Raw genomic sequence first — 12,502 nt, 5'->3', positions numbered from 1 at the left:
ATCTCCTGACCTCGTGATCCGCCCGCCTCGGCCTCCCAAAGGGCTGGGATTATAGGTGTGAGCCACCGCGGCCGGCCATGAGTTTGACTTTTTAAGATTCCACATATGAGTGAGATCATGCAATATTTGTCTTTCTGTGCCTGGGTTATTTCATTTAGCTAGTGTCCTCCAGGTTTATCCACGTTGTTAAAAATGACAAGGAAATATGAATGCTAATGGAAGACTCAATAGTACTTTAAAAACTTATTCATCCATCCATCCATGAACATGAGGCTAATTCCATTTGTGACTGTTGTAAATAGTGCTGTAATGAACATGGGACGTATTGATTTCACTTCCTTTGGTTATATATCCATAAGTGGGGCTGCTGAATCATATGGTTGTTCTATTTTTAATATTTTGAGGAACCGCTATACTATTTTCCATAATGGCTATACTAATTTATATTCTGACAATATTATACAAGAGTTCCTTTTCTCCATATCCTTGACAATACTTATTTTATGTCTTTTCGATAATAGCCATTCCAACAGGCATGAGTTGATATTTCATTGTGGTTTTAATTTACATTTCCCCAATTAGTGATGTTGAGCAATTCTTCATATACTTGTTGGCCATTTGTATGTCATCTTTTGAGAAATGTCTATTCATCTCCTTTGCCCATTTTTAAAATTTTATTTGGGTTATTTGTCTTCTTGTTGTTGAGTTGTTTGAGTTCTCTAAATATTTTGGATATTAACCCCTTATCAGGTGTATAATTTGCAGATATTTTCTCTCATTCCGTAATTTGTCTCTACTCTGTTGGTTGTTTTCTTTACTATGCAGAAGGTTTTTAGTTTGATGTAGTCCCATTTATCTATTTTTGGTTTTGTTACCTGGGCCCCAAAATTATAAATTTATTTTTAAAAATCTGGCAATGAGAAGCTTAAAAAAATCTGAATCAGGAAGTATTTATTGAGCCCTTATTTTGGCCAGAGACCATTTTAGGAGCTGAGGATACATCAAGGAATCAAAGAATCTACATCCCTGTCCTCATAGGGCATCTATTTTAGAGCAAGAGAGAGAATTTAAACAGACAATGTTGAGTATTAGGAAATACTATTACCAAAAATAAAACAACCTAAGGAGATAGAGAACATTTGGGGGAAAAGGTAGAAGGCTTTTATAGATACATAGTTCAAGGGAAGCCTTTTAGGAGAAGATCACATCAAAATTGCTCAAGGGAAGTCTCTTAGGAGTAGATGGCATCTCTGTGGAGATTTAAGGCAATTAGTTTGATTTGGGATATGTTTCACTGAGACACCATCTGGGTATAGATAGCCAGGTAAAGCTGTCCCAAAGGTAGGAATAGAGACAGAGTTTGGAGTAATTTTCATGAGGATGAATGTTAATGATCATAGGGCTAAATGAGATGAGTAAGAGTGGGAGCATGCAGAGAGGATAGGAAGAACCAAGGACACAATCTTTAGGAGTCAGCAGGAATGTTCTATCCCTCCCAGTGAAGGCTGCTTTGAATGAGACTGAGCCAGATTTCCTTAGTTTTCTTTGTGAGTTGCTCCTTTTCTTTTCACCATCGTAATACTGGAGCTTATCAGTCTGTAGCCTTGGGGCTCTTTTCTTCTTTATCTCTACCACTCCCTTGGAGATCTCATACAGCCTGTATCCTTCTCCTGAGCTCTAGACTCTTATATCCAACATCCAACTGCCTAGCTTCACTCCATTTGGGTATCTACCTAATTTTCTGGAATTAAATTTGGGAATATAGGTATTGATAGAGTAGAAATGCAGGGATATATATATATATATAATGTATATATAAATGTATATATATGTGTGTGTATATATGTGTGTGTGTGTGTGTGTGTGTGCGCACGTGTGTATATTTATTTAGAGAGAGAAAGAGAGAGAGAGAGAGAGAGAGAGCTGGGGTCTCACCATGTTGCCCAGGCTTTTCTTGAGCTCCTGAGCTCAAGTGATCCATCTGCTTTGGCCTCCTAAAGTGCTGGGGATTACAGGGTTGAACCACTGTGCCCAGCCTTAGAAATGCAGGGAGTTTCTAACAGATTCTAAAATTCATGAATGTATTTTGATTTCATAGGAGTTGGTGCATCCTGGCCCAAAATTTTAACAAGGCCCTTTCTTTTAAGTTTCCTTCAAAGACTTTCTATTTTATTGACATAAATATTTTTGTATACTTTATTTATAGTCCATGTTTTGCAGCTACTAAAGAGCAAAAAATATAATACTGGGTGAAAATGAAGAAAGCAAAAACGGAATGGATGAAATGACCTTATTACCTCCTTTTCTGATTTTTTAAAATGGTGGTCCTATCAATACAAATGAGTTTTGCAGAGGGAGATATCATATCATGAAATAATTCTGATTTCAATCTCCAAACATATTTTATTCTGAGATGTATGCATATTCTCTAGTCCATAGTGAACCATTTCCAAGCAGTCAGAAATATCTCATGTAATTAAAAGTCATTCCAAATCACCTTAAAGTTTGGTCAGTTTTATGAATCCTATGTATTTAAGCTAAAAAGTGAAGAGACATCTTTACTTATGTTATCATCACATTTAGAACAGAGGTGCAATGAGGCCATTTGCCACTTCCTGTGGCAATTGTTTGCATGTCTTGAGAAACATGACATTCTGCCACTGCTCTCAATATATAATACTATATTACATATATAATATATAATACATTGTATATATAATATATAACTTCAGTGCCAGTAAAGATGTATTAGTTATCTATCTCTGTGTTACAAATTAGCCCACAATTTGGTGGCATAAAACAACAACATATATTATCTCTGTTTCCATGGGTCAGAAATCTTAGCTGGGTCTTCTGACTCAAGAGCTCACTAGCAGGATGAAGATATTAGTCAGAAGTATTCCATTTGAAAACTGGCACAAGACAAGGATGTCCTTTCTCACACTCCTATTCAACATAGTATTGGAAGTTCTGCAATCAGGCAAGAGAAAGAAATAAAGGGTATTCAAATAGGAAGAGAGGAGTCAAATTGTCTTTGTTTGCAGGTGACATGATTGTATATTTAGAAAACCCCATTGTCTCAGCCCAGAATCTCCTTAAGCTGATAAGCAACTTCAGCAATGTCTCAGGATGCAAAATCAATGTGCAAAAATCACAAGCATTCCTGTACACAAAAAAAAGACAAACAGAGAGCCAAATCATGAATGAACTCCCATTCACAATTGCTACAAAGAGACTAAAATACCTAGGAATACCACTTACAAGGGGTGTGAAGGAACTCTTCAAGGAGAACTACAAACCACTGCTCAAGGAAATAAGAGAGGACACAAACAAATGGAAGAACATTCCATGCTCATGGATAGAATCAATATTGTGAAAATGGCCATACTGCCCAAAGTAATTTATAGATTCACTGTTATTTCCATTAAATTACCGTTGGCATTCTTCACAGAATTAGAAAAAACTACTTTAAAATTCATATGAAACCAAAAAAAGAGCCCGTATAGCCAAGACAATCCTAAGCAAAAAGAACAAAGCTGGAGGCATCATGCTACCTGACTTCAAACTATACTACAAAGCTACAGTAACCAAAACAGCACAGTACTGGTACCAAAACAGAGATATAGACCAATGGAACAGAACAGAGGCCTCAGAAGTAATGCCACACATCTACAACCATCCGATCTTTGACAAACCTGACAAAAACAAGTAATGGGGAAAGGATTCCCTATTTAATAAATGGTTGTGGGAAAACTGGACCCCTTCCTTACACCTTCTACAAAAATTAACTGAAGATGGATTAAAGACTTAAATGTAACACCTGAAACCATAAAAACCCTAGAAGAAAATCTAGGCAATACCATTCAAAACATAGGCATGGGCAAAGACTTCATGACCAAAACACCAAAGGCAATTGCAACAAAAGCCAAAATTGACTAATGGGATCTAATTAAACTAAAGAGCTTCTGCACAGTGAAAGAAACTATCATCAGAGTGAACAGGCAAGCTACAGAATGGGAGAAAATTTTTGCAATCTATTCATCTGACAAAGGGCTAATATCCAGAATCTACAAAGAACTTAAACAAATTTACAAGGAAAAAAAACAAACAACCCCATCAAAAAGTGAGCAAAGGGTATGAACAGACACTTTTCAAAAGAAGACATTTATGTAGCCAACAAACATATGAAAAGAAGCTCATCATTACTGGTCATTAGAGAAATGCAAATCAAAACCACAATGAGATATCATCTCATGCCAGTTAGAATGGTGATTATTAAAAAGTCAGGAAACAACAGATGCTGGAGAGGATGTGGAGAAATAGGAATGCTTTCACGCTATTGGTGGGAGTGTAAACTAGTTCAACCACTGTGGAAGACAGTATGGCGATTCCTCAAGGATCTAGAACCAAAAATACCATTTGACCCAGCAATCCCATTATTGGGTATATACCCAAAGGATTATAAATCGTTCTACTATAAAGACACCTTATACATATGTTTATTGCAGCACCATTCACAATAGCAAAGATTTGGAACCAACCCAAATGCCCATCAATGATAGACTGGATAAAGAAAATGTGGCATATATACACCACGGAATGCTATGCAGCCATAAAAAGGGATGAGTTCATGTCTTTTTCAGGGACATGGATGAAGCTAGAAACCATAATTCTCAGCAAACTAACACAAGAACAGAAAACCAAACACTGCATGTTCTCACTCATAAGTGGGAGTTGAACAATGAGAACACACGGACACAGGGAAGGGTACATCACACACTGGAGCCTGTCGAGGGGTGGGGGGCTAAAGGAGGGATAGCATTAGGAGAAATACCTAATGTAGGTGATGGGTTCATGGGTCCAGCAAATCACCATGGTACTTGTATACCTATGCAACAAACCTGCACATTCCGCACATGTATCCCAGAACTTAAAGTATAGTAAAACAAAAAGAAAAAAGAAAAAAAAAAAAGAAAAAAAGGATATTTAAAAGAAGATATCAGCCCGGGCTGCAGTGAACTCAAGGCTAGACTGGGGTAGGAGATGCTTCCAAGCTCACTGACAGGATCGGCAGGATTCTGTCTCTTTTCTCATGAGTCTTTCCATAGGGCAGCCCACAATGTGACTACTTACTGCATCAGAGAAAGCAAGAGAAAGACAGAGAGAGAGAGAGAGAGAATGCGAACAGGACAGAAGTTAGTTTTATAACCTACCAATCTTGTAAGTGACATGCCATCACTTTAGCTACACTCTTTTTGCCAAAAGCAGGTCACTAGGCCCAGCCTGCACCAAGTGTAGGAGAATATATAAGTACCAGGAGTCAGAGACTGTTGGGGGACATTTTAGAGACTGTCCTACCACTTGATGCATGGATATTTGTTGAATGAATGAATAATTGCATAAATGAGGTTGTATAGTCTGATGCCAATCAAAATGAAGGATCAAACTATGGCATTTCTGACAAAGTCAATATATATCATTGTACACTTACAGGTGAAAGCACATTTCAATGGAGGCCCATTTTCAAAAGGATCTGGCTGCTACAATTAGATATTTTTATAGCTTTGTTGAGTCAGTGGGACAAGAAGGGCACTTCCTTAAAAAGTTTATTTGTGTCTGGTTGGGTGCTGCCAATCTGGATGTGGAAGGCACATATTACCAGTGAACTGTCTTTGACTCGCTCAAGAAGATTCAGGCTTACAAAAATCTTAGACATATAAAAAAATCTTTCCTTGATTAAACAAAAAAAAAGATTATTAGCACCCTCCCAATACGCTTTTTGAAGTAATACATTTATCCAACAGACATAAAATAAAGACTTTTGGCTGCAAAATGAGTGAATACCAATGGCAAATATGAAATAACTTTTGCAGTTATCTACCTCAGTGTGGACTCTGCATTCAGAAAGTATGCTGTGAAATCATGCTAAGTATCATGTCTGAGCCAGCCTCAAAGTGAGAGTCACTGAAACAAAGATTCCTGTAAAATACCTGCATCAGGAAGTCCTAGCCAGAGCAACTAGGCAAGAGAACAAAAGAAAAGCCATCCAAATTGGAAAAGAAGAAGTCGAACTATGTCTCTTTACTGATGATATGATTCCATGTATAGAAAAACCTAAGGACCCTGCCAAAAGTCTCCTGGAACTGATACAAATTCAATAAAGTTTCAGGATTCAAAATCAGTGTACAAAAATAAGTCACATTTCTATACACTAATAATGTTCTAGCTGAAAACCAAACCAAAACACAACGACATTTACAATAGCCACAAAGCATGAAATATCTAGGAGTTCATCTAACAGGGAGATGAAAGATCTCTACAAGGAGAGCCACAAAACATTGCTGAAAGAAATAGAGACAAAACAAATAAATGGAAAACTATTCCATGCTCATGGATTGGAAGAATCAATATTGTTAAAATGGCCATACTGCCCAAAGCAATTACAGATTCAATGCTATCCCTATGAAAATACCAGTATCATTTATCACAGAATTAGAAAACAAACTTCTAAAATTCATTTGAAGCCAAAAAAGAGCCCTAACCTGAATAGTAAAAGCAATCCTAAGCAAAAAGAACAAAGTTGGAGACATCATATTACCTGACTTCAAACTATACTACAGGGATACAGTAACCAAAACAGCATGGTACTGGCACATAAACAAACACATAGACTCATGGAACAGAATAGAGAACCCAGAAATAAACCTGCACACTTACAACTATCTGATCTTTGACAAAATTGACAAAAATAAGCAATGGGAAAAGGACTCCTTATTCAATGAATGGTGCTGGGATAACTGGGTAGCCAGTTATCATACACAAATTAACTCAAGATGGATTAAGATTTAAATGTAAGACTTCAAACGATAAAAATCTTAGAAGAAAATCTAGGAAATGCACTTCTTGATATCAGCTTTGGAAAATAATTTATGGCTAAGTCCCCAAAAGCAACTGCAATAAAACCAAAAATTGACAAGTGGGATCTAATTAAACTAAAGAGTTTCTGCACTGCAAATTACCAACAGAATAAACAGACAGCCTACAGAATGGGAGAAAATATTTGCAAACTATGTGTCTGACAAAGGTCGAACATCCAGAAGCCACAAGGAATTTAAATCAACAAGCAAAAACCAAATAATCCAATTTAAAAATGGGCAAAGGACATGAAAAGACACTTCTCAAGAAGCCATACAAGTGATGAACAAAAATTGAGAAATGCTCATCAGAGAAATGCAAATCAAAACCAAAATGAGAAGCTGTCTCACACCAATCAGAATGATGATTATTTAGAAGTAAAACATAACAGATGCTGGCAAGGTTGAGAAAAAAGGGGAATGCTTATACACTGTTGGGGGGGATGCAAACTAGTTCAGCCTGTGTGGAAAATGGTTTGGAGATCTTTCAAAGAAATTAAAATAGAACTACCATCTGACCCAGCAATCTCATTATTGGGTGTATATCCAAAAGAAAACAAATCATTCTACCAAAAAGAGACATGCACTCATGTGTTCATTATGTCACTATTTACAATAGCAAAGACATGAAATCAACCTAGGTGCCCATCAGTGGTGGATTGGAGAAAGAAAATATGGTACATATTCATCATGGGATACTATGCAGCCATAAAAAAGAATGAAATCATGTCTTTTGCAGCAACATGGATGCAGACAGAGGCCACTATCCTAAGCAAATTAACTCAAGAATAGAAAATAGAATACAGCATGTTGTCACTTATAAGTGGGGGATAAACATTAAATACATGTAGACATAAAGATGGGAACAAAAGACACTGGGGACTACTGGAAGGGGGAGGGAGGGGAGTGTGGGCTGAAAAATCACCTATTGGGTATCATGCCCACTACCTTGGTGATGGGATCATTTGGACCCCAAACCTAAGTGTCACACAATATACCCATGTAGCAAACCTGCACATGTACCCTTTAATCTATAATAAAAGTTGAAATTATATATATACACATGTATAAATCAAGTTGGAAAAAAACTTTACATGTATAAATCAAGTTGGAAAAAAACTTTAAAAAACTTATTTTAAAGTTTTTTTATTAAAAAAGTCTGCAGCACAGCTCTCTCAGTGTCCCATCTTCCTTCCAGGATTTGTGGTTGTTGATTATGCCAGATTTCCGAAACAAATCCTTGCTACAGCCAGCACTGGCCCTACCAGTAGTGAGGTTAGGTGTGTGAAAGGAAGACAAATCTCGGGTCCCCAAACTCACTAAGCCAAAGGGAAAAGTCAAGCTGAGAACTGCATAGGGAAAACCTACCTCCCATTTTAGTCCTAAATAAGATAGCTACAAAGATAAAATGTTACATTCCTCCCTTGTGGTGGTCACCACTGGATGTCATCTGAGGGCTGAGGAATCATTGTCTTGCTTAAAAGCCTCTGCTTTCTGTGATTGGTCTTGAGTTGGGGAGATGTGTAGAATGTCCCGTGAGGGCTGGGTAGGTCCCTTGGGGCTGTGAATGGGCAAAGAGCCTCCACCACCACAGCTTGGCTGGCTTTTCCACTGGACCACTGCTGTACATCAACTGCATCAGGCATATAATCTCAGATTCAACTCCCAATCCCATTAGGGGTGATGCTACCATTTCACAGATGAGAAAGCCAAGGCTTAGGGAGAGCAAGTAACAGGATTTGAGTGCAGCATCATCTAGCTTGATTGCCACAACATGATTCCTATTCAGGGTCTGTTCTGTCCTGGGTTGAATAGTGACCCCTCACCCCCAAATTCACATCCATCTGGAACCTCAGAATGTTACTTGATTTGGAAACACGGTCTTTGCAGATGTAAATAGTTAAAATGAGGGCATACTGGATTAGGGTGGGCCCTCAATCCGGGGACTGATATCTTTATCAGAGAAAGGAGATGGAGATTCAGACACAGATGCACACACAGGGAAAAAGTCATACCAAGAGGGAGGCAGTGACTGGAGTGATGCATCTGCTACCCAAGAAGGCCATGGACTGCTGGGAACTACCAGGTTCTGGGAAGAGAAAAGGAAGGTGATATGTTTTGGTTCTGTGTCCCACCCAAATCTCATGTTTAATTGTAACCCCCACGTGTCAGGGGAGGGATGTGGTGGGAGGTAATTGAGTCAGGGGGAGGACTTCCCCCATGCTGTTCTTGTGATAGTGAGTGACTTCTCATGAGATCTGACGGTATAAAAGTGTGTGGCACTTCCCTCTTTGCTCTCTGTCTCTCTTGCTTCATGATGGTAAGACATGCTTGCTTCCCCTTCCCCTTCGCTATGATTATAAGTTTCCTGAGACCTCCTAGACATGCTTCCTTTACAGCCTGGGGAACTATGAGTCAATTAAATCTCTTTTCTTCACAAATTACCCAGTCTCAGGTAGTTCTTTTTTTTTTTTTTTTTTTTTTAAAGAAGTTCCAGGATACATGTGCAGAACGTGCGCAGGTTTCTTACATAGGTATATGTGTCATGGTGGTTTGCTGCATCTATTGACCTGTCCTTTAAGTTCCCTCCCCTTGCTCCCCATCCTCCAACAGGCCCTGGTGTGTGATGTTCCCCTCCCTGTGTCCACGTGTTCCCATTGTTCAACTCCAACTTATGAGTGAGAACATGTGGTGTTTGGTTTTCTGTTCCTGTGTTATTTTGCTGAGGATGATGGCTTCCAGCTTCATCCATGTCCCTGCAAAGGACATGATCTCATTCCTTTTTATGGCTGTGTAGTATTTCATGGTATATATGTGCCACATTTTTTTAATCCAATCTATCACTGATGGGCATTTGAGTTGGTTCCATGACTTTGCTATTGTAAACAGTGCTGCAATAAAAATACGTGTGCATGTGTCTTCATAGTAGAATAATTTATAATCCACTGGGTACCTACTCAGTAATTGGATTGCTGGGTCAAATAATATTTCTGGTTCTAGATCCTTGAGAAATTGCCATACTGTCTTCTACAATGGTTGAATTAATTTACATTCCCACCAACAGGGTAAAAGCGTTTCTGTTTCTCCACAGCCTTGCCAGCTTCTGTTGTTTCTTGACTTTTCAATAGTTGTCATTCTGACTGGTGTGAGATGGTATCTCATTGTGGTTTTGATTTGCATTTCTCTAATGATTAGTGAGGTAAAGATTTTAAAAATAGGTTTGTTGGCCACACAAATGTCTTTTGAGAACTGTCTGTTCATATCCTTTGGCCACTTTTTGATGGGGTTGTTTTTTTTGTTGCAAATTTGTTCAAATTCCCTGTAAATTCTGGATACTGTACCTTTGTCAGATGGGTAGACTGCAAAAGTTTTCTGCCATTCTGTGGGTTGCCTGTTCACTCTGATGGTAGTTTATTTTGCTGTGCAGAAACTCTTTAGTTTAATTAGATCCCATTAGTCAATTTTGGCTTTTGTTGCAATTGCCTTTGGTGTTTTTGTCATGAAGTCTTTGCCCATGCCTATGTTTTGAATGGTATTGTCTAGGTTTTCTTCTAGGATTTTTAATGGTTTCAGGTGTTACGTTTAAGTCTTTAATCTATCTTGAGTTAATTTTTGCATAAGGTGGAAAGAAAGATTTCAGTTTCTGTTTAAAAGTAATATCTACTGTATTTTTTCAGAAGTGCCTCTTTTTTATATAAGATATAAGGAAGGGGTCCAATTTTAGGTTTAGGCATATTGCTAGTCAGTTTTCCCAGCTCCATTTATTGAATAGGAGATCCTTTCCCCATTGCTAGTTTTTGTCAGGTTTGTGGAAGATCAGATGGTCGTACGTGTGTAGTGTTATTTCTGAGGTCCCTGTTCAGTTCCATTGGTCTATGTGTCTGTTTTGGTACCAGTACCGTGCTGTCTTGGCTACTGTAGCCTTGTAGTATAGTTTGAAGTCAGGTAGCATGATGCCTCCAACTTTTTTTTTTTTTGCTTGGGATTGTCTTGGTTATACGGGGTCTTCTTTGATTCTGTATGAAATTTAAGGTAGTTTTTATTCTAATTCTGTGAAGAATATCAATGGTAGTTTGATGGGAATAGCATTGAATGTATAAATTACTTTGGACAGTATGGCCATTTTCATGATATTGATACTTCCTATCTATGATGATGGAATGTTTTTCCATTTGTTTGTGTCCTCTCTTATTTCCTTGAGCAGTGGTTTATAGTTCTCCTTGAAGAGGTCTTTCACGTCTCGTTAGCTGTGTTCTGAGGTATTTTATTCTCTTTGTAGTCATTGTGAATGGGAATTCATTCAAGATTTGGCTCTCTGCTTGTCTATTGTTGGTGTAAAGGAATGCTTGTGATTTTTGCACATTGATTTTCTATCCTGAGACTTTGCTGAAATTTAAGGAGTTTTTGAGCTGAGATTATGTTTTTTTTTTTAAATATACAATCATGTCATCTGCAAACAGAGACAATTTGACTTCCTCTCTTCCTATTTGAATATCCTTTATATCTTTCTCTTGCCTGATTGCCCTGGCCAGAGCTTCCAATACTATGCTGAATAGGAGAGATGAGAGAGGGCATCCTTATCTTGCACTGGTTTTCAAAGGGAATGCTTCCAGCTTTTGCCCATTCAATATGATATTGGCTGTGGGTTTGTTATAAATTGCTCTTATTATTTTGAGACATATTCCATCAATACCTAGTTTATTGAGAGTTTTTAACATGAAGGGATGTTGAATTTATCACAGGACTTTTCTGCTTCTGCATCAGTTTTTTGAGGTGCTGCTGGATTCAGTTTGCCAGTGTTTTATTGAAGATTTTTGCATCAATGTTCATCACGGATATTGGCCCTAAGTTTTCTTTTTTGTCGTGTCTCTTCCAGGTTTTGGTATCAGGATAATGCTGGCTTCATAAAATTTGTTAGGGAGGAGTCTGTCCTTTTCAATTGTTTGGAATAGTTTCAGAAGGAATGGTACCAGCTCCTCTTTGTAATTCTGGTAGAATTCAGCTGTGAATGCATCTGGTCCTGGGCTTTTTTTGGTTGGTAGGCTATTAATTACTGCCTCAATTTCAGAACTTGTTATTGGTCCAGTCAGGGATTTAACTTCTTTCTGGTTTAGTCTTGGGAGGCTGTATGTGTCCAGGGACTTATCAATTTCTTCTAGATTTCTTAGTTTATTTGCATGGAGGTGTTTATAGTCTTCTCTGATGGTAGTTTGTATTTCTGTGGTGTTGGTGGTGATATCCCCATTTATCATTTTTATTATGTCTCTTTGATTATTCTCTCTTTTCCTCTCTATTAGTCTATCTAGTGGTCTATATATTTTGTTAATTTTTTCAAAAAACCAGCTCCTGAATTCATTGATGTTTTGGAGGGGTGTTTATGTCTTTATCTCCTTCAGTTCTTTTCTGATCTTAGTTATTTTTTGTCTTCTGCTAGCTTTTGGATTAGTTTGCTCTTGCTTCTCTAGCTCTTTTAATTGTGATGTTAGGGTGTTGATTTGAGATCTTTCTAGCTTTCTGAGGTAGGCATTTAGTGCTATAATTTTCCTTCTTAACACTGCTTTAGTTGTGTCGCAGAGATTTTGGTATGT

This window comes from Mandrillus leucophaeus, unplaced genomic scaffold (genome assembly GCF_000951045.1).
Source record: "Mandrillus leucophaeus isolate KB7577 unplaced genomic scaffold, Mleu.le_1.0 Scaffold1380, whole genome shotgun sequence".
NCBI classification, from domain to species: domain Eukaryota; kingdom Metazoa; phylum Chordata; class Mammalia; order Primates; family Cercopithecidae; genus Mandrillus; species Mandrillus leucophaeus.
This window is presented reverse-complemented; position numbering follows the sequence as displayed.